This window comes from Mus musculus, chromosome 19 (genome assembly GCF_000001635.26).
Source record: "Mus musculus strain C57BL/6J chromosome 19, GRCm38.p6 C57BL/6J".
Lineage (NCBI taxonomy): Eukaryota > Metazoa > Chordata > Mammalia > Rodentia > Muridae > Mus > Mus musculus.
This window is the reverse complement of record NC_000085.6, coordinates 5,819,999-5,847,474: the sequence shown is the minus strand read 5'-3', so window position 1 is coordinate 5,847,474 and position 27,476 is coordinate 5,819,999. Positions and strand designations below refer to the sequence as shown.

The following is a 27,476-nucleotide window of genomic DNA, read 5'->3' as shown; positions in this document are numbered from 1 at the left end:
ACACTGCCATCTTGCCCTTGAGAACTGGAGACAGTCCCTGGGCTGCTGCAGACTTGTGAGCACACAAATGCTTCATCTGTGCGTGACCAGGCGACCTAGCTTTACACAGCCCTAGGCTTGGTGTGTTACCAATTAACCCTGTTCCTACTAATTCAAAAAAAAAAAAGTCTCAAAAGCTGTTCCTGGGACTGAAGAATAATATGAAGGGAAATTGAAGGTGGTTGAACAATTGCCTAAGCACCTCAAAGTCAGAAAAGACTGACTCCACAGGCTAGGCCCGCCACAGGGAGCCCCTCCCTCCCTCCTGCTTTCATAGCCGCCTCCTGGCATTCTAGAACATTTTAACAAGCAACTCCCTGTTCTTGCAGGCAGTCACCGCCACCCACCACCGACACTTGGAACTGATGCCAGGCGGACATAGTGGTAATGTAATCCCAGCACTAAAAAGGTTGAGGCAGGAGGATGAGCCAAGAAGTACAGGCCAGTATGAGACAAAATGAGACCCTTTCTGGAATTAAAAAGAAAGAAAGATAAATAAAAGGCTGATTAGGTTAGCCCTTGGAGAAGGGTGAGGCGCAGGAATCTACGTGGCATAAGAACCGGTGAGCAAGCCAGCACTTGCCACATAATCACCCTCTGTGCTGGTCACATGAGAGAGAGAGTCACCAGTTTTCCGGGAACGGGAGGGTGCAGTCTAGGCCGGGCCTTGCTTGCAGATTCCATATGCTAGAGGCCGGAAAACAACCCCCTCCTTCCCTCCTCCGGGTTGCTAAGGGAGCCTGTTGTCACTGGGTGGTTTTGTTTGTAGAGTGGGTGTCGAGCCTGGGAGGAGACTTCCGGGCAGTTAATTCTGCCAGCTGCCTTTTTCATTCTGCGTGCTTGAACCAGCTTTTTTATTTTGGGGAGTATGGGGGGGGGGGGATGTGGAGGCAGGTGGCAGAAGAGCTGAGTAGATGCTTCATGGCGGGGTGGGGTGGGGGTGGGGGGTTGTCAGACTGTCCGAGCTCCTCACTGACATGGGCGGTGACAATTCCCCTTTTCAAAACCCTCACTAAGCCCTTGTTTGTGGACAACGTTTGCTTTTGGACCTGTGCTGGACCCCACCCCAAGTAGACAGCCAGCCTGGCTCCCCCAGTGGTCATTAAACCCACGCCTTGAACTCCACCATACACTGTCGCAGAGAAATGCAGCTTAAAAATATTTTTTCTCACTATACCACACCCAAAAGCAAAAATGTTTTCTAAAATCACTTAACTGTACTGGGCGCTCTTCAACCATAAACATTACATACACACATTCATTCTATATGCATGTGTACCATACAAAAGTCTTGCTTTATCATAGCTTGCAACCACCTTTCCCGCAATTTAATTAACCTTAGACGCAATTAAGCATTCCACCCAAGCTGCTGGGATAGTTCTTCCCCACCCCCACCCTGCTGCTGCCCGCACTGACGTCACCCTGCGAGCAGGCGGCGGCAACGCCCGAGAAGTCACGCGCCCGGTCCCGCCCCAACCCCCCCACCCCTACCGCCTGACGCGCCACCGCAGAGATCCCTCCGCCACCGAGTGGAATTTTCCAGGCTTTCTGCCGGCCCTACTTTCGGACCTCGTCGGGGCGTGGTGACCTGAGGCGACCCGTGTACTTTTCCTTCAGCGCTGACATTCGGTGTGACCCTCTTCCCCAACAGCTGACCCTACCCTTCAGCAGCAAAGGGGACTTACTTATCCCCGGTGGTGTTCACCGCCCAAATATCATCTTTGGATATGCCCTTCATCCTGTGACGCACCGCTAGGAGCAGAAAAGGATCATTGAGCAATCTGAGGGAGTGGCGGTTGACGGAGGCCATGACCCGCCCCTCGTGGGCTCCTTTGGCTCTGTGGCTAGGTCGGGGAGGAACTTTTTTTTAAGTGCCCGTGGAGGAATCGTTCCGTTTAGCAGTGTTTGGGTGACGCGACACAAGAGTATAAAAGCAAAAGTTGTAACCTCCACCTGTAGGAGTTAGTGACAAGGAGGGCTCGCTCTTGGGGCTAGTGGTGGGGAGGCAGTGGCCAGTTCAGGGCTCAGATGAGAGAGGTGGCAGAATTAGAGGCAGCCACTAGGATGGGGGTGCGAGGAGAAGCGGGGCTAAGTATAAAGGAGACTAGATTTTGGGACAGTGGACGTGTGGAAGGCAGCTTCCAAAGCGCCTTTAACAATCCACAAAGAACCAGCAGCTTTCAAGACCAGGCTATCCCTGCTGTCTGCTGGCACTTGACGTCCAGGAGGGCACAAGTTTCACAGGCCTACATGGGGGCAGTGTCCTAACTTGAGTGGCAGAGCAGCAGTTGATGGAGACGGGTGGACTGGGGGCCCTTGAAGGCCCCGGAAATCATAGAGGACAGGCAGTGGGGCAGGACTAGGTGCGTAGTGGAGGTCGCCTTTGATCTTGACAAAACCAGCAGACCCCTTTTTTTCCAGATAAGGGGTTGTGAACCCACCTGGGGATGAGGCCTGGTCTTATGGAAGGTGGACTTAGCTTCGCTGGGCGGACAGCTCTGGCCCAGGGTGGTATGTAATTTGGGTGTGGCCTGTCTGCACCCACTTCGGGGTGCGAGGGGAGGCCGGAGGAGGCTGCAGAGACAAGTTGTTTTTACTGTCAGGTCTGCCAGGCGGGGACCATGGAGATTGAAGGCGCAAGTCTTGGGGCCACATTAATCACAACTTTATTTTTCAGATAGCAGTGCCCTCTCTGGACTTTGCCTAGGTTCCGTGCTTCCTCTTCTGTGGTCTCACTCTTCCCTACTCTTGCCCCTCACTCTGAGGTTAAGGGGTCACTTAAAACCTTGCCCCTGGGTCGTCCGGTAAGCCTGTGGAGGATGTAGAGTCGGTGCTGGAGTCTTGGGCACGGCATTTTGGTAAAGGTGGAGGACACCCTGACTGGGCGGGGAGGGATGGTGTTGATTCACAGAGGGCGGGACGTGAGTGTGGACCCTGGGGTGGGCTCACAGCCATGTTTCCGGTCACCCAAATGCTTCATGGACGTGGTTTATCACTATAGTGTTCACCATGGCAAGCAGATGGCACCAGGAGATATGGAGCCCCTGCCAGTGTGAGTCGTAGCAGTGCAGGAGGGCTCACCCTGGAGGAGACAGCGGCCTCGGTTGACGCCTACACAGTGAATTCCAGAGGCTTAGGAAGCGCGTCCCTGCCCTGGGTCCAGGCCTTTCTCAGGAAGCCCTGTGCTCAGGAGGCCATCGTTGAAGTCAGCTTGTAGGGGGTGGGCAGGTGCTTCCAGCCGGAGGGGCCGTCGGCTGTGAATGTTCCAGATGAATGTCTTGTTCTGGGAGCATCATTCTTTGCGGATGCATGAATGGCAGCAGGCACCCTTTTTCATGGGGGTAGAGGCGTTCGACTGCTGCATCTTCTAAACAAGCCTCCATCCAGCCTTTGTAGTTCTGTGCTGCGAACTTGGCCTCGAGAAGATTGCGTAAGGTGTAGGACACTTTAACGTCTGCGCAGCGTGCTGCACTGTAGATCGGGACCCCAGTGACCTCGCCCACCTTCCCTGCTTCTGCAGCCTGCCTGCCTCTGCATTGGTCAGAGGGATTCTTAACTGAAAACTTGTGGGTGTTGGGGAAAGCTGTTGGGTTGTAAATGACTGGTGTGGAGGAATCTTCCTTAGATGGAGCTGGTTGTAAAATGGGTAGGGTTTGTGGTTTAACAGTGGGAAGGCGCAAGTTAGCCACAAATTCTGCCGACTTGGTAGATGCCGTATCTAATTTGGGCTTTGGGACGTCTTCTGGACTAAAAGGGATCCGTGGGCCCGAAGTGGTCCCTGGGAATGGTCTCTCCCAGGGTGTGGATTTGATACTGGGTGGTTGAGTGGCAACAGTGGTTCTGGCCCCTTTTGTTCATTAGCTTTTATGACTTAGGGCCTGGCTGTGTATACCAGGCTGGCCTGGGTTCACAGCCCTGCTCAGATGACAGTGTCCTGAAACAATGGCCTTCCAAGGTGAAACCTGAGTTATGGATCAAGCTTGGGAATAATACTTTTGGCACCAGATATGGGACTTGTGGGAGAAAGCAGGGCTCAGCTTGGCATTGGTGGGTTGAAGGAGTCGGGGTGCGGGTGAGGATTGTGCCTGGAACCGTGGGTTGATGGGAATAACAGTTTGGGAACTAAATAGTTCACATGAAAATCTAAAGGCTGATGGTAAATCCCTGCAGGTGGCACTACTTTGAGATGCAGTTGCTTGGAAAATACCAAAATCCTACAAGGGGAAGAGCAAAATTGTTTTGCTTCACTGTTGAATGGGGAAGGGTGACATTGAAAAGCTTTTCTTAGTTGCTCAATAGATGGTTGTCACTACCCTGACCTAGGCAGGCCACAGGGGTGGAGCCTGGTGGGGGGAAGCTGATTGCCAAGAAGTGAAGCTGGGGAGGGGCTTGTAAACGCCTCCCGTTGTGGGCTCTGAAACCATAGTATGGGGAGGTTGGCAGACTCTTCTGGGTCTCTATTGAAATTCTGTCATACTGTGTGATTAAGAATTCCAATGCTGCTATCTAAAGGAATTTCATATGGGAGTCATGCCTTATACAACACATACAGGAATTTAATGTGTGAGCCATGCCTTCAAAACACATCTTGAATTTCTGGAATTGGCCAGAAGACAACAGGGTTTGCTTATTTAACCTTTCAAATCAGTCATTGTGACAAGGGGACAGGGTCTTGCGCTTGCTATGAGATCATTGTGATGCTTGTAGAAACCTCATGAGTGCTTTGCCACTGAATACATCCATTGTGGGTTTGGCTTGAATGGTGCTTAAAAACCATCCCTGAGCAGAGGGGAAGCTGTTAAACTGTCAGTCAAAGCAGTTTGGGAAATAAAAGAGACTGGGCCCTGGGTCATCTTACTAGATAACACTTTGTAAAAATTGGTTCTGAAAACCCTGTTTATTTGCATATTTGTGAAAACCCTGTATATGTGGTTGTTTTGTGAGTGTGCTTAAAAGTGGTGTGACCAGGGCAAGATCGCTCATTGGAACAGCTGTGTGGAATGGGGAAATGTGAAGAAAGCTGTAACTGCAGGTTGGTCGCACACGCTTCTCTGTACTAAAGTGTTCAGTGTACAAACCCACTAACCATTTTCCTCCCCTTTACAGCAAAATAAAGGTTTGAGATTGAAGCTTCTTAGAATTGTCATGGCTGTTACATTCTCGACCTCTGTCACTTTGCCTTCATATAGTTAGGCCTAGATGCACTGCACCATGGAAGCAGTTAGAGCAGGTCTGGTCTGAGCAGCTTGTCAACTCTCTGGGAGGGAAGGGCTGCTCACTGTGAGCTGACAATGGCTGCAGACATGACACTGAGTCATGGGATAATGGCACTGCAGGTAAGGGAGTATTCTGAACATGATCTAGAACATTCCCAGGTTGTATTCCAAATAGTATGGTTTTTTAGTTTGGGGAAAATGTCTTAATATGGTATGAGCTTTTCATATTTTCACTCTTAAAAGCTGGTGTGGGCTTGAGATTTCAGTCTGTACATGCAATTCTGTCTGCCTGAGGAGCTGGGCTTTGGCTATTTTTGGTTTTTTTTTTTTTTTTTTGGTACATGACTAAGGTTTTTTACCATGGGAAGGGTGTGGTCAGAAGCCCTGGGAATCCAGGAAGTGGGCCACGCCTTGTAAACAGTCCTGGGTAATGGTAGCTAATCCATTGTAGGAGCCAACCTGCCCTGAATTTAGTTGAGTGGTGTGTCATTAAAGCTGGAAATGTTACTACTTAGACAGATTGTGAGCTTAGAACTCTGCCAGCCTCTGCTAGGACTGGAGCCTGCTTGCTGAGAGCAGAGGGTAGCCTGTGGCTCTGTATGGAACTGTTGTCTTGAACTGGAGTAGGTAGGAGACCAAGCAGAGGGTGGGAAGTGTCTTACTCTTCCCTGAGAGCCGCCAGGCTGGCTGTGTTCTCAGCTCCTGTGTATTGTATTGTTCTTTTTCTCGGTCAGTCTGTCAGTGACCTCTCTCTTGTGCTGAGAAGTCAGAATGGGGTGTACCAGGAGTGCTGTCGAGGCTTCTGGGACTCCAAGGGTTAAGTGCTACTACAGCACATGAGGGGGTTTCCCTTCACCCACTTTTTTTTTTCTTTTTACTTATTTTGGTATTTTGAGAAAAGGTTTCACTGTATAGCTCAGACTGGCCTAGAATTCAAAGATCTACTAATGACTGCCTCCCAAATGTGTCTGGGATTAGAGGTGTGTGCCTGTGCGCCGTCTACCTGCCTCCGTGTCTGGTTTATCCCAGCGTCATTCTGGTTTCTTACCTAGTTTCTGTGCCTCCATTTTCCTCTTATCGGACCTTTTGGGTTTTATACTTACAAAGTTCTCCATGTTGTGTCAGCGGTCTGGTAAGGAATATATTCCCAGCTATGTTAGAGGTGGCTCACTAACAAATCAAAGGCTGAGCTCTCCTGTGTGGAGACTATTAATTAAGACTTGGCTTGAGTTTATTTACTTGTTTTGAGACATTCTTACTCTGTAGCCCAGGATGGTACGAAGCTCATAATAATCCTCTCTTAGCCTTGCGAGTGTTGGGAACACAGACGTGAGCCACGGGTCCTGCAAACACTGCTCTATGCCCGGGGTGATCGGATGGCCGTCCTATCAGCCACGGGTCCTGCAAACACTGCTCTATGCCCGGGGTGATCGGATGGCCGTCCTATCACCATTCCTCAACCAGAAGCCTTGGATTGGGTTCATGCTCTGAACACCCAGCGGCAGCTGGGGTCCTGTAGCGCTCACGTTGATCCTGTGACTGGAATGCCGTGGGGCAGGGAGCAACAAACGGTCTTTAGAGATGTTTAGAAACGTGTTCTGACAGCAACCATAGACTCCTCCCAGCTTGGAAACACTGGCAAGTTCAGATGTTGGCCTGCTACAAAAAGAGAATGACGTTTCCAATCCTGACAATCCTGACATGTGCCATTGAGTTTATCTTAGGATGTCAAGCCACCAGAAGGACCTTTAATGTGAGCTTATGTCTGCATTGCTGAGGGCCTGTGAAAGCATTAACCGAGGTCATGTCCATGCCTTAGGTGCTATTGCTGAAGCAAGTAATATAAGGGGTTTCTGACAGGCTAATATTTGTATGTCCTTCCCAAAATCTGGATGCAAATAGGATTGTCAGGAAGAGAACAAAACCAAAATAAGGTATCAGGTGGGATCCTGAGACCTTCTGGGACAGGATGCCCTCCTCGCACCTGTGCTAGGCTGCTGAAGGCAACTGTCACCTGCCTCTGTCCTTCCCACACCTCAGTGGTTTCTTACTGAGTTCTCAAGCATAAAAAAGGTTGGACTGTTAAGTTTTGCAGAAAAGCAAATGGGGGAAAAACACTCTTTTCCATTAACGAGCGTGCCGGCAATGTCTCAGACTTTTCTCTTCCTGGGCATCAGCTATACGTACGCTTGTACAACAGTGGGATTGTGCCTTGGTTCTGTCTGCAGCGGGTTCTCTGTGATGCAAGGTGAGAACTGTGTCCTGACATTCAAAGCATCCTTTTAGTAGTTCCAAATGCTCTACTGCATTACTGTCTGATTAAACAATCCTATTTACACACGAACTCGTGTGGAGGGAGAGGACGACTTCCTCCCGCAGCAGGTGCTGTCCACTGCTGGGCAGGCGTGCCAGCCGCCTTCAGCTGTTGGTTTCCTTTTGGGAAATCAGGGTTTAGTGAGTGACTTGTCGCTCAAGCTCCTTCACCTCTGTTACTCCCTGGAGATATCAAAATCAGTTTCTAGAATAAAATGACTGTCAAATCTTCTTAACTTTAGGCTCACATTGCTCAGCTGCTGTCCAGAGGGCTTTTTCTGAGTTACTGTTCTGTAAACGTTTCTGTAAAGCTGGTGTGTGCATAGACCTCAGAGTAGTGTGGCTGGCCAGTGTACATGGACAATGTTATGAGTCCAGCTTCCCTGTGTGTGTATACATACCATTTGCTCACAGAGTGTCCTTAACATGATTTCAATTGATTGGTTGGTTGATTGATTGCCATTGTAACATTTTGTGGTCAGATACACTCCGCAGAAACTTTAGCCATTATAAGTCCAGTTTAGTGGTATAGCAGATTAGAGTTGGACAACTGGCCTCCAGACTTTGCAAAATCTGAAATTACCCATTAGGCAACTTAAAATGTGGGTTTCCCAGTCCCTTTCTGTGAGTGTATATAGAATAATATAACTTGTATATAGAATAATAGTGTTTCTCTTGTCTTAGTTATTTTCGGTGTTAGGCGTGTGTATGGAGGTCAGAGATCCCAGGGCTCAACCTCAACCATCAGGTTTGTGCCGCCGGCAACTTTATCCACTGGAATCCAGCGTTGATCTTGTTGACTGATGATTTTTCATCTTGGTTGTATGATTCTCTTTGCTTTCATACAAGCTAAGTCATTGGCATTTTGTACCTTTTTCAGCATGTGTGTGCTGGTAAGCATGCTTGTATTGCCTCTGCCTGTGGGCCTCTTGTTCTTGTGACTTCCCTGCTGTGGGATGGATGCAGCTATCATTCTGAGAACGCATCTTCAGCTGTTTAGGATACAGCACAGGCATCCTGATGGTTGTAGGGTGACAGACATTCCCTGTGATCTCCCACTCCGTATGCCTATTGGCCATGTCCTTGGAGTCCTTTTTATGCTTAAAAGGCTATGGATTTGTTAACCACGGTTGACCTGCAGGATTTGGCTGTCTTCTGGGTGTTAGCTCTGTGATCAGCTGTGATTTCACTGACGTTTTCTTCCACTCCATAAAGGTGCCTGCTGAGCTGTTTTTCTTTGTAGTTGCATGTATTATTTCTTGTGTGTGTGTGTGCATGCTTCCACTCATCGAGTCTGTGTCACAGCACTCCTGAAGGTCAGAGGACAGCTTGTGGGAGTCAATCTTACTTTCCACCCCACACATCTGAGAGACCAAATATCATTGTCCATCAGGTTTGGCAGCCAATGCCTTTACCCACAAAGCCTTCGTCTCAGCCCAAGTTTTACGCTGTGGCATTGTTAGTGTGCGTTTGCTTTTGTTGCCTGAACTGTTGGTGTCATATCTAAGAAATCATTGCCAGATCCAACGTCAGAAAGTCTGTATTATTCCTTTGTTTTCTGTTATTGTTTTGTTTTAAAAACACTCGGCAAGTGCTCTACCACTAAATTACATCCTCAGACCTTAAAAGTGCCTCGTCTTAATCTACCTTTCTGTAACTATTGGCCAATCACGAGTTTTACGGTTCAACCCACTGTCTGTATTTTCCATCTTCAACCATAATGACCTTGCAGTGTTTGTGTTTAGGAGGGTTAGCTTGGACCAGGTCTATCAAACGTATCTCCTTATTTTCTCAATTATTAAGAACAAGATAAATATGATGTACAAGGATTTAAACCATCTAAATCTGACCATAGCTGATAAGTTGCTTGGAGCTGGTTCTTTTTTCTCCAGCTGTTCTTGTCTGGGCTTGCCCTGTGGACAGAGATATTCTCACGCAGGCGGTTTCCTCCCACTGCTAGGAATGGTGGTGAGCTATCGCTCTGCTTTCCCCAATATCAGTCTTTCATAATCATGTGTCTAAAGCATTGGACATTTCACGCTCTAGTTTTTGTTTTTACAAATAAAAGAACAATCTTAACTATCCCGTTTAGCATCTGGTAGGAAGGTCTGCTGACATCATCAGTATCCTGTCCTTGTTGGACCTTGAATGCACAAACTGGACGAATCTTAGTCTCTGGCTCATAGTGTGACGCTTTCATTGCTTCCTTATTTTTAAACATTTGTCAACATGTCTGACTCTTCCATCAATATGAAAACCAAGGCAGTAGCAAAAGTAGCTTGCTTCCTGCCCGTGACTTTCACACTGCCCTCCGCCTGTCGGGGCCAATATCATGCTAAAAAATCCTTACCCAGTGGATTTTTCAAAGTAGATATTTTGCTGTTTGTAACTCTGTAGAAGAATTAAATTGCTCGTGGTCTTCTGGAACATTTGTTTTAAGTGGATGGAATTTATCTGCTGCTGTGTACAGAGCTCCTTGACACAAGGTCACCTCTTCTATAGCCTCGTTACAGGAGTAACTCAGACAGAAGCAGCCTGAGCACTCACAATCTAGAGGTAACTGTGATCAACAACACAGGATAAGATGTGTCCTGCTGAGACAGGCCACATCCCTTTCTTCTGAGAATGTCTCAGGATGACAGGACTGCACTTAGTGGGGGCTTTGAGCACACAGCTGCCCTTTCTTACCCTGGCTGTGTCGCCCGCACGTTAAATTTCAGTTTTCCTGCCAGTGATGAAGATGTGTCCCCTCTGTGTCAGGGATCAACAGCTGTACTGTGAGATCATGTTCTTGGCAATCCCCTGTTCCCCATCTCGGTGGGTAGCAGTTGTGGGTCAGACAACTGCGGTGTTCTGTTGCCCTCTGCAGTGACAGCAGGCCCTCGGGCGTGAGTGTAAGAGTCCTTGTTGGTATATCTTAGGCACTTTGCATATGGAACTTCACGTTTCTGTTGGGTGTTTTCTTGGCTCTGTCACATGTTCACAGTGGCCCATGGAGACTACTTGGTATGTGAGATTCTTGTCATCTATGTGTATAAATTTGATATCCATGGCTTAGTTGATTGGGACCTGAGGTCTAAGACACAAAAGAGTGTGACTTTGCAAAGGTCTAAGTTATTCTGTCCTGAGACAACTGAACTTTTCCTCTGCCATCCTTGCATCAGAGTGACTCTTCTAAGGAGGCGAAACTGCAGATTTAAGGTAAGCCTGGGCAGACGCTTCTGTAAGTACTGTGTAATGGATAGGGCTGTATACTATAATTGTAGTGACTTTCATAAATGACTAGTCATGAACTTGGGAGTAAAATACTTAAAAACTACAGTGTGTTATCTTGATGTCCCTCTCCTGTGTCTGGTGCCAGAATTTCTATTCTAAGACATCTCCCTTTCATGAAGTCACCCAATATTACTAATCTGTTTTTAAGTGGAATCATGCAATATGTACTGTTTTTATAACTCCATAATATTTTGTCTTATCATGTAGACCCAATAATTTTGACCCTTTTCCTACTGATGCCTTCAGGCTATTCCAGGGTTTTCTGGTCGTTGCAGGCAATGGCCACTGAGCTTTTATTCCTTGGGACACTGATGAGGCCAGGCCTGAAGGAGGCTGAGGGTTCCCGACTGCAGCTTCAGATTCTCACGAATGCTCTGACTCTCCACTCTTGAGTTTGTTTTGTTCAGTGGTTAGCATTTCTACAGCCAAAATCAACTTCTGGTCTCCCCCAGCCATGAGGTTCGTTAGCGCTGGCAGTGTCTGCACTTCATGTCCCTACCAGAACTTACCAGGTGGTATTGGAATGATAATGGACTTTGAGCCTCAGGCAGCTTTCTGGTTCTTACCTTAAACAGTTTAAAAACAGAAGTCAAACCAGGCATGATAATACGCAGCGGCCATGCCGCCCTGAGTAGTGGAAGCAGGAGGATCAGGGTTTGAGGCCAGCCTCTGCTCTGCAGCCTGGACTATAAAAAAACCTTCATGAGGACGGTTATGACGCTTGGGAAAGCTACATTCAGACTTGCTTGTTCCTTCAGTACTCCTACACCACTCTCTAGATTAAGGGTACTCTGTCCTCTAAGGCCACCAAGTGCCCAGGGAACAGGTGTGAGCTCCCTCTGTCTCGTCCTTGCCTCCCAGGGTCCCAGAGAGTCAGACACTGGATGGTGGGGCCAGCTTCAGTCTGGCAGCCTCTTCCTCCACAGCAGGTTATGTTGGGCTTCCTTTCACTCTGGTGACCAGTGTACTGTCCCCTCTGCTGACTGTGTAACCCCACAGCGCGTTCCCTCCAGATTTTGCCCCTTATACACACAGAATGTTTAAAGTGATACTTGTTCATGTTAAAACTGCAAATGTGTAGGTGACCTCTTGCTTTCCAGACAGCGCATGGTGTGGTAGCATGCAGACTTGCCACACCTTGTCTTGCACTTGGGACTGTTGGGCCAACAGAGCTGTAGCCACATTTAGACTACCCAGTCCTGCTCGGGGGAACAACTGAGCTGTTTCTAGCAACACTGAGTGTATTTTACTAAGTCTTAAATATCTATTTACATGTGTTTTCATGTGTCGAGACAAGTATGCCCGAGGAGAAGCATGGGGACGCACACAGGATGCACCAGCTAAGCCTTCTGTAAGGTGCTTCCAGTTGGCCTTCCCCACACCTTCACCAGTACTTGTCCCTAACCTTGGGCATGCATCAATGTGAGAGGTGAAGGGTAATTCTCAATTGTAGCTTTAATTGGTGTGCTTATTGATTTAAAGTGTTCTTTACATATTAAGGAAAGTAACCATTTGTGTTGCAAACACTTCTGGTCCTCTCTGACTTTTATAGTTTATGACACTTTGCTGTTGAGCATTTTAAATATACAGATGTACTTGTTTATTGGTATTTTTTTCTGCATCTTATGATGAGCTCAGAAAGCTTGGTCTAATTCAACACTATCCTTTGAATCTCGTGCTTTTTTTTTTTTTTTTTTTTGGTTCTATCTGGACTTTGTAAGGAGTGATGTGTGGGTAGGAAGCCTCTTGTTGCTACACATAACTCAAGTCACAGCCACCAGGCAGCAGCTGGTATGTTTCTATGTCACAGCCACCAGGCAGCGGCTGGTGGGTTTCTATGTCACAGCCACCAGGCAGCGGCTGGTGGGTTTCTATGTCAGTTCCAGGCCAAGTGCTGCAGTTGGAGCTTTGCTATATGGTGAGGGCGGTCCTACCTCCTACCTCAACTCTTCTCTAGTTTCCTGGTTACTCGTGTGAGTATTCAACTGTCCCAAGTCGTCTTGATTTTCTTCCTGTACAACAATAAGGTATCTTATTCCGTTTTCCACCAGTGGCTTAACCTAACCTGACTGAAATGTTTCTTACACTTGTGCATGTGTGCCGGCGCAGGGGAGGGGCAGAGGGCAGTGTTGTTGGATTGGGTCTCCTTCTACCACTCGGCTCTGGGGATTATTGAGCTGAGGTTGGCAAGCTTGGCAGCCAGCACTTTGACCAGCTGAGCCATATCAGTCAGTGCCCTGAGATGGTGTGTGACCGGGTCAGGTGTGGTAGTGCAAGTCTTTCATCCCGGTACTCAGGAGGCAGAGGCAGGTAGATCTCTGAGTTCATGTAAAGAGACTCTGTCTCAAAAAATAAACAAGCCAGGCGTGGTGGCACACGCCTTTAATCCCAGCACTTGGGAGACAGAGGCAGGCGGATTTCTGAGTTCGAGGACAGCCTGGTCTACAAAGTGAGTTTCAGGACAGCCAGGGCTACACAGAGAAATCCTGTCTCAAACAAACAAACAAAACAAGAACAAAAAACAAAGAAAAAACCAAGTATGTAAAGTCTGTGGTCAGTAGCGTTAGCCTGTGCAGTTAGAGGACCTTGACCGACATCCAGACCACGGGACCCGACTGGATGTCTCACCCTGCCCCTGCAGGCCCTGTCCCTTCCAAAACAGGCACTTCTGTCACAGGATACTTTTTTTTTTAACTTAAATTTGCTTGGGGGAGGGGAGCAGTTCTAGTTCCATGAGGCACAAATGGAGGTCAAAGAGCAACTTGCCGATGTCTCTTCTCTCCTCCCACTGTGTGGGTAGTAGGAATTGAATCAGGTTATCGATCTTGGGGCTGAGCCATCTCTGTGGCCCACAGAGCACTTATATGTGGTTACTTGTTGCTCTCACATTGTCAGTGTACAGCTTGGTGGCCTTTGTCACTGGCGTGCTCTGTGACACTGTTGTGATAAAAATGTTGATGAGTTTACACAAATCTAGTAAATTGAACCCAAGAGCCAAGTGTGGTGGTGTACCCTTAATTCCAGCACTTTGGGGGCAAGTTCAGGTAGTTCTCTGAATTTGAGAGCCTCCTGGCCCACATAGTGAGTTCCATGGCTGCGTAGTTGCAAAAGAACACCAACACCTTTCCCCCACAAATAGAATTGTACTGAAGGTCACAGTCAGAGAAAGCATAGCAAGGATGGCTGCTCTGAGCCCCTCCTGTGCACTTCTGTAGACCTAGCCCCGGTGTCTAAATGGAGTCTGATTTTAGCACCTGCACTTGACTGCTGTGCTCCACCCTGACCCGCCTTCTCCTGATCCCAGATTGCTAGAACTTTGACCAAAATGGTACTTAATTGTAGTTGTGATTGGTATGTTCATTGATTTAAAGTGCTCTTTACATTTTAAGGAAACTAACCATTTGTGTTGCAAACAGTTCTGGTCCTCTCTGACTTTTACAATTTATGACACTTTGCTATTGAGCATTTTAAATATACAAATGTACTTGTTTATTGGCATTTTTCTTGCTTTTTGCATTTTATAACGAGCTCAGAAAACTTGGTCTAATTCAAGACTGTTTGGTGAACTGCTTTGTTTGCCTGACTCCTTTGGCTCTATCTGGAGTTGGTGTGATGTCTGGGGTCAGGAAGTCTGATGTGGCTACACATTTACTGAGTGACATAGGACAAAATGGACTGCATGCTGGCTGAGCTTCTCAGGCCACAGTGGGAACCATTAGAAAAAAACGTTAAATCATTGTTCTCAGATGTGTTCCCCATGAGGTCCAGCCATTCCCACCCAGCAAATGGCTCCCTCAGCCTGGTAGTTTCATCTTTGATTTTGAGAGAGAGAGAGAGAGAGAGAGAGAGAGAGAGAGAGAGAGAGAGAGAGAGAGAGGAAGAGAGGAAGAGAGGAAGAGAGGTATCTATTTGGTGTGGGGGCCAGGACTCACTAGCTGTAACATCTAGAACATGTTACATGTCTGTCCATGTCAGCCTTCTGCTTCATCTGTGGACACTTCTGTCCGTCTGCTGTACAGAATGGTTTTTAGGTTTGCAGTTTGTATTTTAAGACCTCAGCAAGTCTTTGAATCAGTCCTGGCAGGCTTTGCTGTCAGCGTGTCATGCATATCACACGTTCTTTGGATCCATTTTGACGTTTAACCCTTTCAGCTTCCAGAAGTTGCTTTGGTGTATTGCGTGAGGTAATATGACTATTTTTAAATGACTGTTTTCCTTAGCATCATAAATTATTAGCTAAATAATTCCTTTGGCCTAGTTGTCTGGAGCTGCCTTTCCTTAGGCTATCCCAGCGTCCTATTAACTTCATACTGTTTGAATACATCATGATACGGATACCTGTCTCATGTGTGTGCAGCTCACAGATAATTTGTGCTCCACAGACAACAGTGTGACTGTTGAAGGGCTCAGTGACCTGTGCTTACACGGCTTGTTCAGGTCACAGGCAGCTGACGACTGACTCAGCTCATGTATGTTCAGTGTTCTTCGGTCCTGGGGACATGAGCAGGCACAGGACAGGGACCTTGGAGTTTTCTTTATCAGCACTCCTGCCTCAGCAAATGAAGGTCAGCCAACACCCCATTGCTACCCAGATCTCTTGGCAAACAGACATTTTTAGTAGGACAGAGCCAAGGCTTCTTCATGTAGGCTTTGTATATTCATAAGATTTGTTCCTTGAAGTGGCGTGTTTTGGCGCGTGGCTGGTTGTGGTTTTCTGTCAAAGTGTATGATGATGGTAGCTCATGAAAAGACATGTCCACCCGTACTCTGTCTTAAATGTAGACACTGGCTTCCCCACAAAGGCTGTTGGGGAGGCAAACAGCATACTGGCCAGAAAGACACTGTGTAAGGACACCAGCTCTCACCCTGGACTGTCTCTTGTTTACTTCATAACCCTCTTGCTCCCTTGACTTTCCTGTGTATAAGAAGGGTTAATCATTATCTACCTTGGACTTGAGTTAGGGCTAAAGAAATAACACATTGTGCTTGGCACTCCTGACCCAGGATAGACCTGGCCTTGTAGGGTTTCTAGCCAGGAACGGTTGTCTCTGGTGGGTATGTTCCATGGAACCCATCCATCTCCCATGCATCTCTCCTGTTTTGTTAGCGTTAGCTACACTTAATTCACTGAGAAACCATGAACATCATAGCCGTGTTCCACACAGCCCACCCGTGGGATCCATCAGCAGGTGAAGCAGGATTGCACTGGCCAGGCTGTGTGCCGACCCCACCCGACCTGACGCTGCTCTGAGAGGCTCTGGCTCTGTGCTCTGAGAGGCCCTTGCTGTTTGGTGCACAGGATGGGCTGGAGTGTCCTGCTTATAAGTTTGTTGTGTTGTTGTTGTTTTGCTTATAGGGTTTTTAAATTTAAATAGTTATGTATTTCCATGTTCCTTTTTTATTTTTGGTAAAACTATTAGGTTTCCTTTTTAAATGTTAATTTTTGGAAAATTGATTTATAACATGTCTCCAGAATTTGTGACTTTGAGGTAGCAGTTCTGTGGTTGGTATGTGTGATGTTGTGAGCTGTTGACTCGTTCATTGCTGCAGGTGGAGGCTCTGTGCTCACAGCCTCCTATCTGTCCTTCCTTCCCACCCCCATGGCCTTTATGCTTGCCAACCTGTGAACCTGCCTGTACTTGGTCCCTCATGTAAGTGTATGCATCCGTCTCTTCATGTCTGTCTCACCTCACGTGGTGTGGTCTCTGTGGAAGTGTATGATAAGATCTTTATTCCTCACTGTGGCTGAATAATATTCCATTGCATTGCCTTAGCACATCTCGTTTCGCTTCTCCATCCCATCGCAGGTCTGAAGTGTTTCTTATTGCGTGATGCAAACAATGCTGCTATGAACACGTGTGTTCAAGTCTTTATGCGAAAGTGTTTTACATAGTTTATGTACATAGAGAAGAGCTACTACTTCCAGACGGTACAGTAGTTTAACTGGATCTGAGGAGCTGCTTTTGTGTCCCGAGCCCCTGTTGACTACCTCTGCCCTGAGGCCCTGTCTCAGCTGATCCTTGGTTTTTCAAGTAGGTTCTTACTGGTGCGTGAGTGAGTGAGTGAGTGAGTGTGCATGCGTGTTTTTTTTCAAGACAGGTCTTCTCTGTATAACACCTCGGGCTGTTCTAGAACTTGCTTTGTAAACCAGGCTGGCCAAGAACTCAGACATTCTCCTGCCTTTGCCTCCCGATGCTGGGATCAAAGGCGTGCGGCCGCCACCCAGCTGACCGAGGTCCTCTTGATTGGCAGGCAAGCATTCTGCCAGAGAGACACATCCCACAGCATAATTAATGTATACATTGTGTGTATACCCGTGTGGACGCAGAGGACAATAATTAATGTATACATTGTGTGTATACCCGTGTGGGGTCAGAGGACAACTTGTGGGAAGTGATTTTCCTCCGCCACATGGCCCAGAGATCAAACACAGGTCGTCAGGCTTTGCAGGTGTGTCACCTACTGAGCCCTGTCACTGGTCACATCCATGTGTTACAGGTAGTTTGAAGGCTACGAGTGTAACTCATATAATAGAGCTTGCCTACGGCTTTCTCTCCGCTACTGCGAGAATGAAAAAGCGACCCTACTGTAGAGAAAGCCAGCAACTGGCTGCTTCAGGTTCCATGCTGCTGCGTCCACAGAGACCACAGGTCTTAGGTAGAGGAAAGGCAGCAGCACCTGTGTGACTGTCCCAGTGAGGGGACACTGTTCCTCCTATGAGCATGACGTGCAGGCTCTGTGAAGTCATCCACTTATTTGCTTGATTGAGCAGAAGATTTTAATTTTTAAAAGCCATGACGTTAGATTTATTCAGTTATTCAGCCTTTCTTGTGCTTTTTTTTTTTTTTCTTTCCTTTTGAAAGAAGGGTTATTAGTTAAATGGCGGCGGCGGTAACTGTCTTCTGTGTTGCTGGGCCTGCTGTCGTAAGGAGCTAGGTTGTGGAAGGATCACACACTGTCTTGATGCCCTGGAAGACAAGGGCCCCTTCTGTATGCTATGCCCCTCGTCCTCTTTTCAGACCCCACTTCTGGAGTCGAGCAAAGACACTCAATTTCGTGCCCGTCATCTGGGCTCCGTGTGAGACCGTGGTTCCCTGAACTGAGCCTGTCGCTCGCTGGTCCTCAGAATGCTGGAGGGTTTCTGTGGCCTTCAAGGGCCTTAACACTGAGCTGTAATCACCAGGGCACCCAGTGCTCACTCTGGCAGGTGGGTGAGCGAGCACCTTGACTATGAGACTTGGGGTGTTGTGGCTGTAGGATGGATTTGTCTTTCTGCAAATGTCTGCCCCCTGAGCTTAACCAGTGCTCCAAAGAGCAACTGTCCATCCTTCCATATGCAGACGTGCGCCTTGAGCCTGCAGACAAGATGCTGAGTTAACATCCAACACTTCAAATATGTGCCTTCTAGAGCAACAGCTGAGCAGGGGCGTTAAGGCTGTAAGTACAGGGATGTTTCCTTAGAGGGCCACTGCATGGGGACCCGCGCTGTATGTCCCAGGCCAGTCTCAGCGTCACACTGATGGTTTCATTAATATCAATACCTCATCTATGATTGCTAAGCCTAAGCCATTCCCAGGCCTAGAGGTTTTTTGTTTGGGACAGGTTCTTACTAGTCAGCCCCTACTGGCCGGGATGGAACTTGTAGACCAGGCTGGCCTCCTCAGTGCCTGCCTGCCCCATGGGACCTTGACTTTTATTTTGCTGGCATAGACTGTGAAGACCTACCTGAATGTCAGGATACTGCCAGGGAAGATCGAGACCAGGATATTAATTATTAGAGCTGATTAAGAGGTCTGGTCTGAGCACAGCTTTCTAGATGTTTCTTACGTTTTGTTTTTGGTGTTTAGTTTTGTTTGTTTTTTAAGGGACAAAAATCTTAGCGTGTTAACCAGCTGGTCTCAAGTGATCTTCCTTCCGTAATCTCCAAGTGGCTGGACCCACAGGGTGCCATTGACCCAGCTACCTTTCTTTGCAATTATTTTTGGTATGTGTGTTATATTTCTGTGTACCACATGCATGCAGTAGAGACCAGAAGAGGGCATCAGATCCCCTGAGCCTGGAGTTAAATGGTTGTGAGCTGCCATCTAGGTGCTGGGATTTGAACCTGGGTCCTCTGGGTGAGTGGTTAGTGCTCTTAACAGCTAAATGATCTCCACACCACCACCACCCCAGCTGCATTTTTTAAATCCTCAACAATGAAGTGAGGATGAGTATATTGTAAGTGAGGGGCACGATATGGGGCAGGGGAGGGCTGCCCACACCTTTGTGACACTTCTCTTCATCCTACAGAGTACACAGCTATGGTGTCCCATGACACCCGGGTGTTTGGTGCGCCTCACTGGAGGCTCAGTTACTCTCAGAAGTCATTGTTCTAGGGTTACTGGACTGTGTGATATTTCTCTCTCACTGTAAGTCATAATGTGTTAAGACTTTTCAGGAAAATTACTAGTGTAGAGGCTTTCCTGTTTTTTGTTTTTTTGTGGGTATTTTATTTTTTTGTTGTTTGTTTTGGTTTTAATATAACTTGACATCCTCATTAAGAATTGCCTTTCCCCTGGTTTAATTCCTGGTTTTTTTCTCTCGAATAGACTCTGAAGACATCCAGTCTGACCTTTAACAAGAAGCTTTAGATGACGCAAGCAGCTCTCTCTGGGTTCTGTTTTGTTTTGGTGCTGGAATGAAACCCTGTACACGAAAGGCCGACCCTCTCCTGCTCAGCTCTGTCCCCACACCTCTGCTAATGTGGAGAGTTAGTGCCACCTGAGTTTCATGAATCTTTCTCCCTGGTCTCCTTGGATTCTGTGTTCTTATGTTCAACCTACTTATGCCCACCCAGGTTATCCACTCCTGTCAGCAGGAACAGGAGGTGGCGGTTGGAGTCTTGCTCTGCTTCTGCCCTTTGGCTACAGGCAAGGTCCTCGGTTGCTGATAGCGAAGCGTGTTTGAGGAGGCCACTTGAAACCCCTGAGGAGTGAGTGTTTTGCAAAGCACGTGGGGTTTCCAGCAAAGGAAAACAGTGAACTATTGGCCATGGTTTCAAAGCAGACCCATGAACAAACAAAGTGACTGGCCCTGTCCTGCTTTTCACTGGAACAGGCCTCAGAAGGTGATGGCACAAGCCAGGAGGTAACTACAGAAGAATGTAGCATAGCCAGGAGTGAGAATAGAAATCACTCCGAGGCTCAGGAGGCTGGGGGCCTGCCACAGCGGTGAGGGCGGCAGGTGAGCAGGGCTGGCTGTGGTCCCTAGGCTTATATATTTAGTAGCTTTGCTCTCTCTGCTGTGTTTGTAATTTAGTTCTGCTGGATTATTTAAACTTAGCCCTCCAGATTCCAGGTGCTTAGCCGTTGTTCTTTCTCCTCCCCCATGGTCCATGTGCGCTGTAATGCATAGCGATCTGAGGGAGTTGGAATGGAGTCTGAACTGCAGAACATATACAGGACGTATAGTACAGCTCCTTTATTTTATTTTTTTGGGGGGGTCAGGGTCTCACTGTGTGTAGCTCTGAGTGTCCTGGAACTCACTCTATAGACCAGGTCAGCCTAGAACTCAGAGATCCCCAGGTATCTGCCTCTATTGATTTTAGTTGTTGTCTGTGGTTTTTTTGCTTTGGTTTCTTCTTTTGTTGTTGTTTTTTGTTTGTTTGTTTGTTTGTTTTTTGGGGCGTTGTTTTTGTTTTTGTAGCCCTGGCCAGCTTTGAACTCATGATCTTCATGTGTTGGCCTCTGAAGTACTGGGCTCACAGGACAGGCATATGCCATCACACACAGCCACTAATGGTTATAGACGTTTTATCGCAGATGAGAGATGTTTGTCACATTGGAACAACCCCTCCAGTGTTCTGGGAATAAATCCATGATTGTATCCTTGAGCAATGAAAGGTTTGAATGGCGTTTTCCTGTCATCACTGCATCTGTGGCTGAGTTACCATCCCGTCCTCTACAGCCTTACCTACATCTCACACATACACACTCACTCACACACATACACACACACTCACACATACTCACACACACACTCACACATACACACACACACATTCTCACACACACACTCTCTCACACACACACACACACAGAGTTTTTATTGCAGTGAACTGGTTTCTTTTTCCCAGTTGTGGTTGTTGGTTGAAGGTTGTCTTCCATGTGTTATGGTGGGGCCTAGCTACTAACACTGAGATCATGTGACGCCCCTTGGGTTGAGGACATACCTAGAAGCCATTTAACCAGTGGTCTTGTTCCTTATGTGACTCAACTCTTGGGGTTCCTGCAGTCACAGATGAGGGTCCTGTCACCCCCATGTTGAATTAATCCTTTGCTCATCTTACAGGATGTGTTCTGACTCCCCCCATTTCTGAGGGCTTGTAAGGCCCAAGCTCTCTGAGTACCTCTCAGGCTGGGACTTAGATGGCCGTACCTATTCCCTCTGCTGTGAGTAAGTCTGCTTTCCACCCAGTGGGGAGCTGAAGGGAGGCTGGGAGAGAAAGGGGTACCAGCCAGAGGGCTGGGGCGTGGGAGACGGGGATGGAAATGCTGGGGTCTGCAGGGACCAGCCTACCTGGCAGTCCACAAACCTCAGAGTGTGTGTGTGTGTGTGTGTGTGTGGTGTGTTTATGTGTACATATGAGCCTACTATGTGCTTGTAAATGTGTACAAGTGATATGAGTGTGCCTACTGTTTGTGTATGTGATCTGGGTTTTTTGTTTGTTTGTTTTTTGTTTTTTTGAGATAATGTATCTCAGTGTAGCCCTGGCTGTCCTGGAACTCACTCCAGTATGTGTGTACATGTGAGTCTACCATATGTAAATGTGTGCATATGAGCCTACTACATGTTTATACATGTAAATGAATCTACTGTGTGTACATGTATGTCTGTGAGCCTAGTATTTGTTTGTATATGTGTTCATATGAATTACTGTGTATTTGCATATGTGTGTGTGTGTGAACCTGTGGTGTGGGTGTGGATATAAAGTAGAGCAGACTGCTCAGATTTCTGGTTATGAGTTGAGAGGACCCTCTTCTCAGCATGGCCTGACCCAGGCTCTCTGGGCACGTTACAGCCTCAGACCCTCAGTTTCCCACCTGGACCTTGTGGAGAATATGGATTCCTGAGCCTCTTTAGACTCAAAGAAGGGGATCCACAGTCCTCCCCATGACTCAAAGAGGACTGCAGGGTTTATAGGGTGCTCTGTGCACCTTGCGGCTCTGGGACCTTCGTGACTCTCCTCCTTGGAACCTGGATGGCATGCTAGAGCTCAAAAACACCAGAGAGCTGATGGGGATACTATTTCCGGACGGACTTACATTTCCAAGCCAAGGCAGTGCCCTGGAAGACTCCTGCTGTGACCACAAGCTCAGAGAATGGAAGGCAGGTGGACTCACTCATCTGTGTGACATAGGTAGCCAGGACCCAGCAGGTTTGGAGAACCCGTTCGCTCACTGCACTTGAGTTAGCCCAAGTGTTGAAAGCTCCCTTAGTTCTGAGACCTGTTTAATTGTGAGTTATTGGCATAAAGTTGGAAGCCGTGGGAAAAGTATAAAATGAGAATAGCAACCCTCTTCCCCTCTCCTACCTCCCCACCACACAGAGGCAGCCCTCGGGTGGCTTAGGGAGTGTCTACACACACAGAGCTTACTGCACCAGACCCTGTCTCAGAGCAATTAGGCTGTGACTTGTGGTTCATTTTTTGGAGTCTGATTTCATGCATGCACTTCTCATGTAGGGTGGGGAACACTCACTTGGAGGCAGGGGGACATGAGTCCCCTGGAGCCTTTGGCAGGGCATCAGGACCGGCAGGAGTGAGCCTGGGAGGGGCACGGAGCCGCCGCAGGTGTTTCTTTTCCTGACCGCGGCTCATGGCCGCGCTCAGGTTTTGCTTTTCACCTTTGTCTGAGAGAACGAACGTGAGCAGGAAAAAGCAAAAGGCACTGGTGGCGGCACGCCCGCACCTCGGGCCAGGGTTCGAGTCCCTGCAGTACCGTGCTTCCTTCCTGCTCTGGCTCCAGGCCCCTCTTTCCTGTTCCCCAAAGGACTTAGCAGTTCCTAGGAGAAAGTTTGGCAGTTGCCCAGGGTTCTGCCAGGCCCTCTGTGTCCTTTGCAAAAGCAGGAGGCCACTGTGAGCCGCATGATAGCTTATATCTCTTCCAGTTCAGGGTATGGAGACAAACCCAGGTCACAGCTTTTCTCACAGTGGCATTAAAGCTGAACTGGGCCAGAATCTACACTGTCTTTCTCTCCCTCGTAAGCGCCAGCAGATCACCAGTTCCTGAGTTCAGTGACCTTCAGCACCTGGCGTCTTAACTGTGGTTTCTGTCTAGTCCTTTGACTCCTTGGTTGTCTCGTCTCTCTTCATAGTTCTGCTGGCTGACTGTTCTACCCTCTCTTTCTGGGCTTTCCTTCCAGGCTGCTGGTGTTTGATGGATACAGCATTTGGAATCCTTGAGATGCCTTCAGGGACCGAGTGCACCATGAGGCCAGAACCTGAGGCTCTCTTTTACTATCAAAGTCCATGAGACTCTGGAGACAGGCTCTCCACGTCTAACTAAATAGGAGCTCAGCAGTTGTCAAAGATGCTGGCCAACAAGCTCTGGGATTTGCCTGCCTCCGCACCCTCAGCTTTAAGGTTACGACATGTAGGACCACTACTAACCATTTAGGTAGATTCCAGCGATTCCCAATTCAGGGTCCTGAGGTAGCACAGCTGGCCCTCCCTCCCAGCTACCCTTCTTGAAACTTCTGAGGATACATTCATGTTTGCTATGTTTGGAAACTAAGCCAGAGAGTAGCAGAGAACACCTGGGCCTCCCTCCCAGCTACCCTTCTTGAAACTTCTGAGGATACATTCATGTTTGCTATGTTTGGAAACTAAGCCAGAGAGTAGCAGAGAACACCTGGGCCTGACTGTGCAGGGGAGTGAGCAAGACAGGCCTTGCAGTTCCCTAGCCAGCTGAGTCATGCAAACAACTGTGATCTCAGCATCTAGAGGCTGAAGCAGGAGGATCTGGGCTGGAGAAGGCAGGTCTCCGGCTAGTCTGTCAACCTGACACACAAGCTAGAGTCACTTGAGAGGAAGGCGCCACAGTTGAGAAAATGGCCTCCATGAGATCTGACTATAGGCAGGCATGTTGGGCATTTTCTCAGTAAGAACTGAGTTGGGAGGGCCCAGCAGCCTCTCGTGGGTGGTGCTGGCCCTGCGCTGGTGGTCCTTGACTCTGATGAGCAAGCTAGCGGTAAGCAGCAAGCAGCGCACTGCCGCCTCAACGTCAGCTCCTCCCTCCCAGCTGGTTCCTGAGCTCTTTGAAGCCTTGGCTTCCCACCATAGGCTCTGACTTAGGACACGTAACCCTTTCTTCCCCAAGTTGCTGTGGTCATGATGTTTCATCACAGCAGTAGTAACTCTTAAGACAGCAGTTCTCTCATCAAAATCTATAGTTTTGGGAAAGTCTCTAAATGTACTACCAACCTTGTTTTTTGGCTTCTGTAGTTTTTTGCTTCTGTGTAACTGATCTCGTTAACCGAAGTACATCAACCCAGAAACCCGGGGGGTTTGTGCTTAAAATTTCACCTGAGAAAGGCTCGGGCCTACACTGGGATCCTGAGCACCCCGTGTAGTTGCCAACCAGCTGGTAAGGACTTCCTATTGGCCTGAGCCTATGTCCTAACAGTCTTCTCTATAGGTACCCCACACTGCTGCAGCTCCCCACTGACTCTAGAAGGAATTCTAGAATGACAACTTAGACCCATGGCGCTCAGGATACCTTGGCTCTGGACATCCAGTTGTCAATTAATAAAGCGGGAGAGAGACTGGGGGGCATCAATCTGAGCAGTGGTAGGGTTTCCGGGGCACAATGGGCACAGTGCCAGCCTTAGCCTGGCACTGTGCCTGTGGGATCCCAGCTCCAACCTTCTGAAAAGACCGGGTCAGGATGCTCTGTGCCTCTTGCAACAAAGAGCAGCTTTGTGGTCCCCACCTGGAGGGCACATGAGGTCCACAGCCTGGACTTTTTTCTGCCTCAGGAATTTCAGCCTCGAGGCTCAGCTCTGACCCTGACCTCTCGCCTTAGGCATCTCTCCACTGTGTGAGCCCCAAGTCTAATCCTGGTCAAGATCCTGTCAGTTAGAACTACTGCTCTACCTCCAGAGTCCCCGCCTGGAATATCCTAACCAATTTACCTAGAAGCTCCTCCTTCTGGACCTAATTAGAGTCCCACACATTTTAGCGCTGTCGGAAGCCACCCACAGCTGGTGACAATCACTGACGCAGGCTTGGGAGCCTCAGTCACAGTCATCTCTAGCTGCGTCACCGATATTTATAGTTGTACCTAACTCCAGAAAAGGAAGCAGTGTTCCTGAACCAAGCTGGCAAAGGCACACTCCTGGGAACTCCGCTTGGGCACACTCCTGGGAACTCGGCTTGGGCACACTCCTGGGAACTCTGCTTGGGCACACTCCTGGGAACTCGGCTGCTTGGGTACACTCCTGGGAACTCTGCTTGGGCACACTCCTGGGAACTCTGCTTGGGCACACTCCTGGGAACTCTGCTTGGGCACACTCCTGGGAACTCGGCTGCTTGGGCACACTCCTGGGAACTCGGCTGCTTGGGCAGTGTGGCTGGACTTCGAGCCCCACCCCCACACTTTCATTACTTATAAAATTTACCAGTTGTCAGAGTGTTTTAAATACAAGCCTGTTGTGCTCATCTTTTAAATTTATTTTTTGCTATATTGGAAATTCAATCCAGGGCCTTGTATATTATATTCTATTATATATTATATTATATTCTCGTCAGCTTTTACTGCCTTGAGATCGGGCCTACTAGCTTGACTGACTTTGAGCACAAGCCAACTGCCTCAGTTTCTTGTGTAGCTGAGAGGAGAAGCTGGCACCATCATGCCCTCCTATAACAACCACATTTTAAAAACCAAATTACTTTTTTTCTTTTTATTTACTTTTTTTCCCCTTTTTTTGAAACAAGGTCTCTCTGTGTAGCCTTGGGTGTTTTAGAACTTGCTCTGTAGACTAGGCTGACATCAAACTCAGAGATCTGCTGCCCTTTGCCTCCCTAGTGCTAAGAGTAAAGGTGTGATCCACCATGCCAGGCAAGTCTTTATTTTTAAAAATCCTGCTCCTTGCTCTTACTCTCTTATCTCTCTTACTCTTGCCTCCCCTTCCCCCATCCCCTCCCCCATCCCATGTGGTCATGCCCGGCCTCTACTTCTCTACTCTCTCCCTCTCTCTGCCTTTCTCTGCCTCTACTACACTCTTTTTTTTTTTTTTTTTTTTTTAAAGATTTATTTATTTATTATATGTAAGTACACTGTAGCTGTCTTCAGACACTCCAGAAGAGGGAGTCAGATCTCGTTACGGATGGTTGTGAGCCACCATGTGGTTGCTGGGATTTGAACTCTGGACCTTTGGAAGAGCAGTCGGGTGCTCTTACCCACTGAGCCATCTCACCAGCCCCTCTACTACACTCTTAATTCCCCTCCCTATGCCCCAAATAAACTCTATTCTATACTAAAAAAAAAAAAAAAAAATCCTGCTCCTTTATTTTTTAATGTGTATGTGACTATGTAAGCTTATGTGCCCCATGTGCATGCAAGATCCTGAGGCACAAACAAGCATCAGGTCCCTCGGACTAGAGTTATAGACAATGTGAGCTACTATATGGGTGCTAGGACTGGAACTTCGATCCTCTAAAGAGCAGCCACCGATAGGGTTTCTCTGTGTAGCCCTGGCTGTCCTGGAGCTCACTCTGTAGACGAACTCACATAGATCACCTGCCACTGCCTCCCAGGTGCTGGGATTAAAGGAGTGAGTCGCCATGGCTTTTTTTTTAATGAATTAATTAATTTAGTTAGTTAGTTAGTTAGTTAGTTAGTTTTTCGAGACAGGGTTTCTCTGGCTGTCCTGGAACTCACTCTGTAGACCAGACCTTGAACTCAGAAATCCGCCTGCCTCTGCCTCCCAAGTGCTGGGATTAAAGGCATGTGCCACCACCGCCCGGCTATTTATTTTTTTAAGATGGTTTCTCTGTACACAATCCTGACTGTCCTGGAACTTGCTCAGTTAAACAAGGTTGGCCCCTGCCTCCCAAGTGTTGGGATTAAAGGTGTGTGCCTGGCTCTGGCAGGGCTCCTGACCATGGAAATATTTCTCCAGCCTCCTTGTTATTTAAAATTTGTCCTTCTTTCTTTTTTTGTTTTTGTTTGTTTGGTTTGTTTTGCTATTGTTGTTTTCAGACAGGGTCTCACAATGTAGTTCTGATTGGTCTGGAACTCACTATGTAGACCACAGTGGCCTCAAACTCACAAGAGATTGGCCTGCTTCCCCAGTACTAGAATTAAAGGTGTGCAACACAATGCTGGGGTTTGTATTTAGATTTAATTACTTGTTATTTTATGTGTATTTTGTTTTGCCTGCATGTAAGTATGTACACCATGTGTGTACCTGGTACATGAGAAGGTCAGAGAGGGCTTCAGAGTCCCTGGAGCAGAGTTGCAGAGGGTTGTGAGTTGCCATGTAGATACTGGGACTTGAACCTGGATCCTCTGAAAGAGCAACGAGTGTTTTTTGTTTTTGTTTTTTGTTTTGGTTTTTTGAGACAGGGTTTCTCTGTGTAGTCCTGGCTGT

General features: G+C 47.9%; 1 long non-coding RNA gene across 2 annotated transcripts; it reads left to right on the top strand.

Moving 5' to 3' along the window:
* Positions 1-1,994: 1,994 nt before the first annotated feature.
* Positions 1,995-22,767, top strand: Neat1 (nuclear paraspeckle assembly transcript 1 (non-protein coding)). 2 transcript variants are annotated; one of them, NR_003513.3, is made up of 1 exon: positions 1,995-5,179. It is a non-coding gene; the product is annotated as a nuclear paraspeckle assembly transcript 1 (non-protein coding) (long non-coding RNA). The 2 variants fall into 2 exon arrangements; NR_131212.1 differs by having other exon boundaries at positions 1,997-22,767.
* Positions 22,768-27,476: the final 4,709 nt, after the last annotated feature.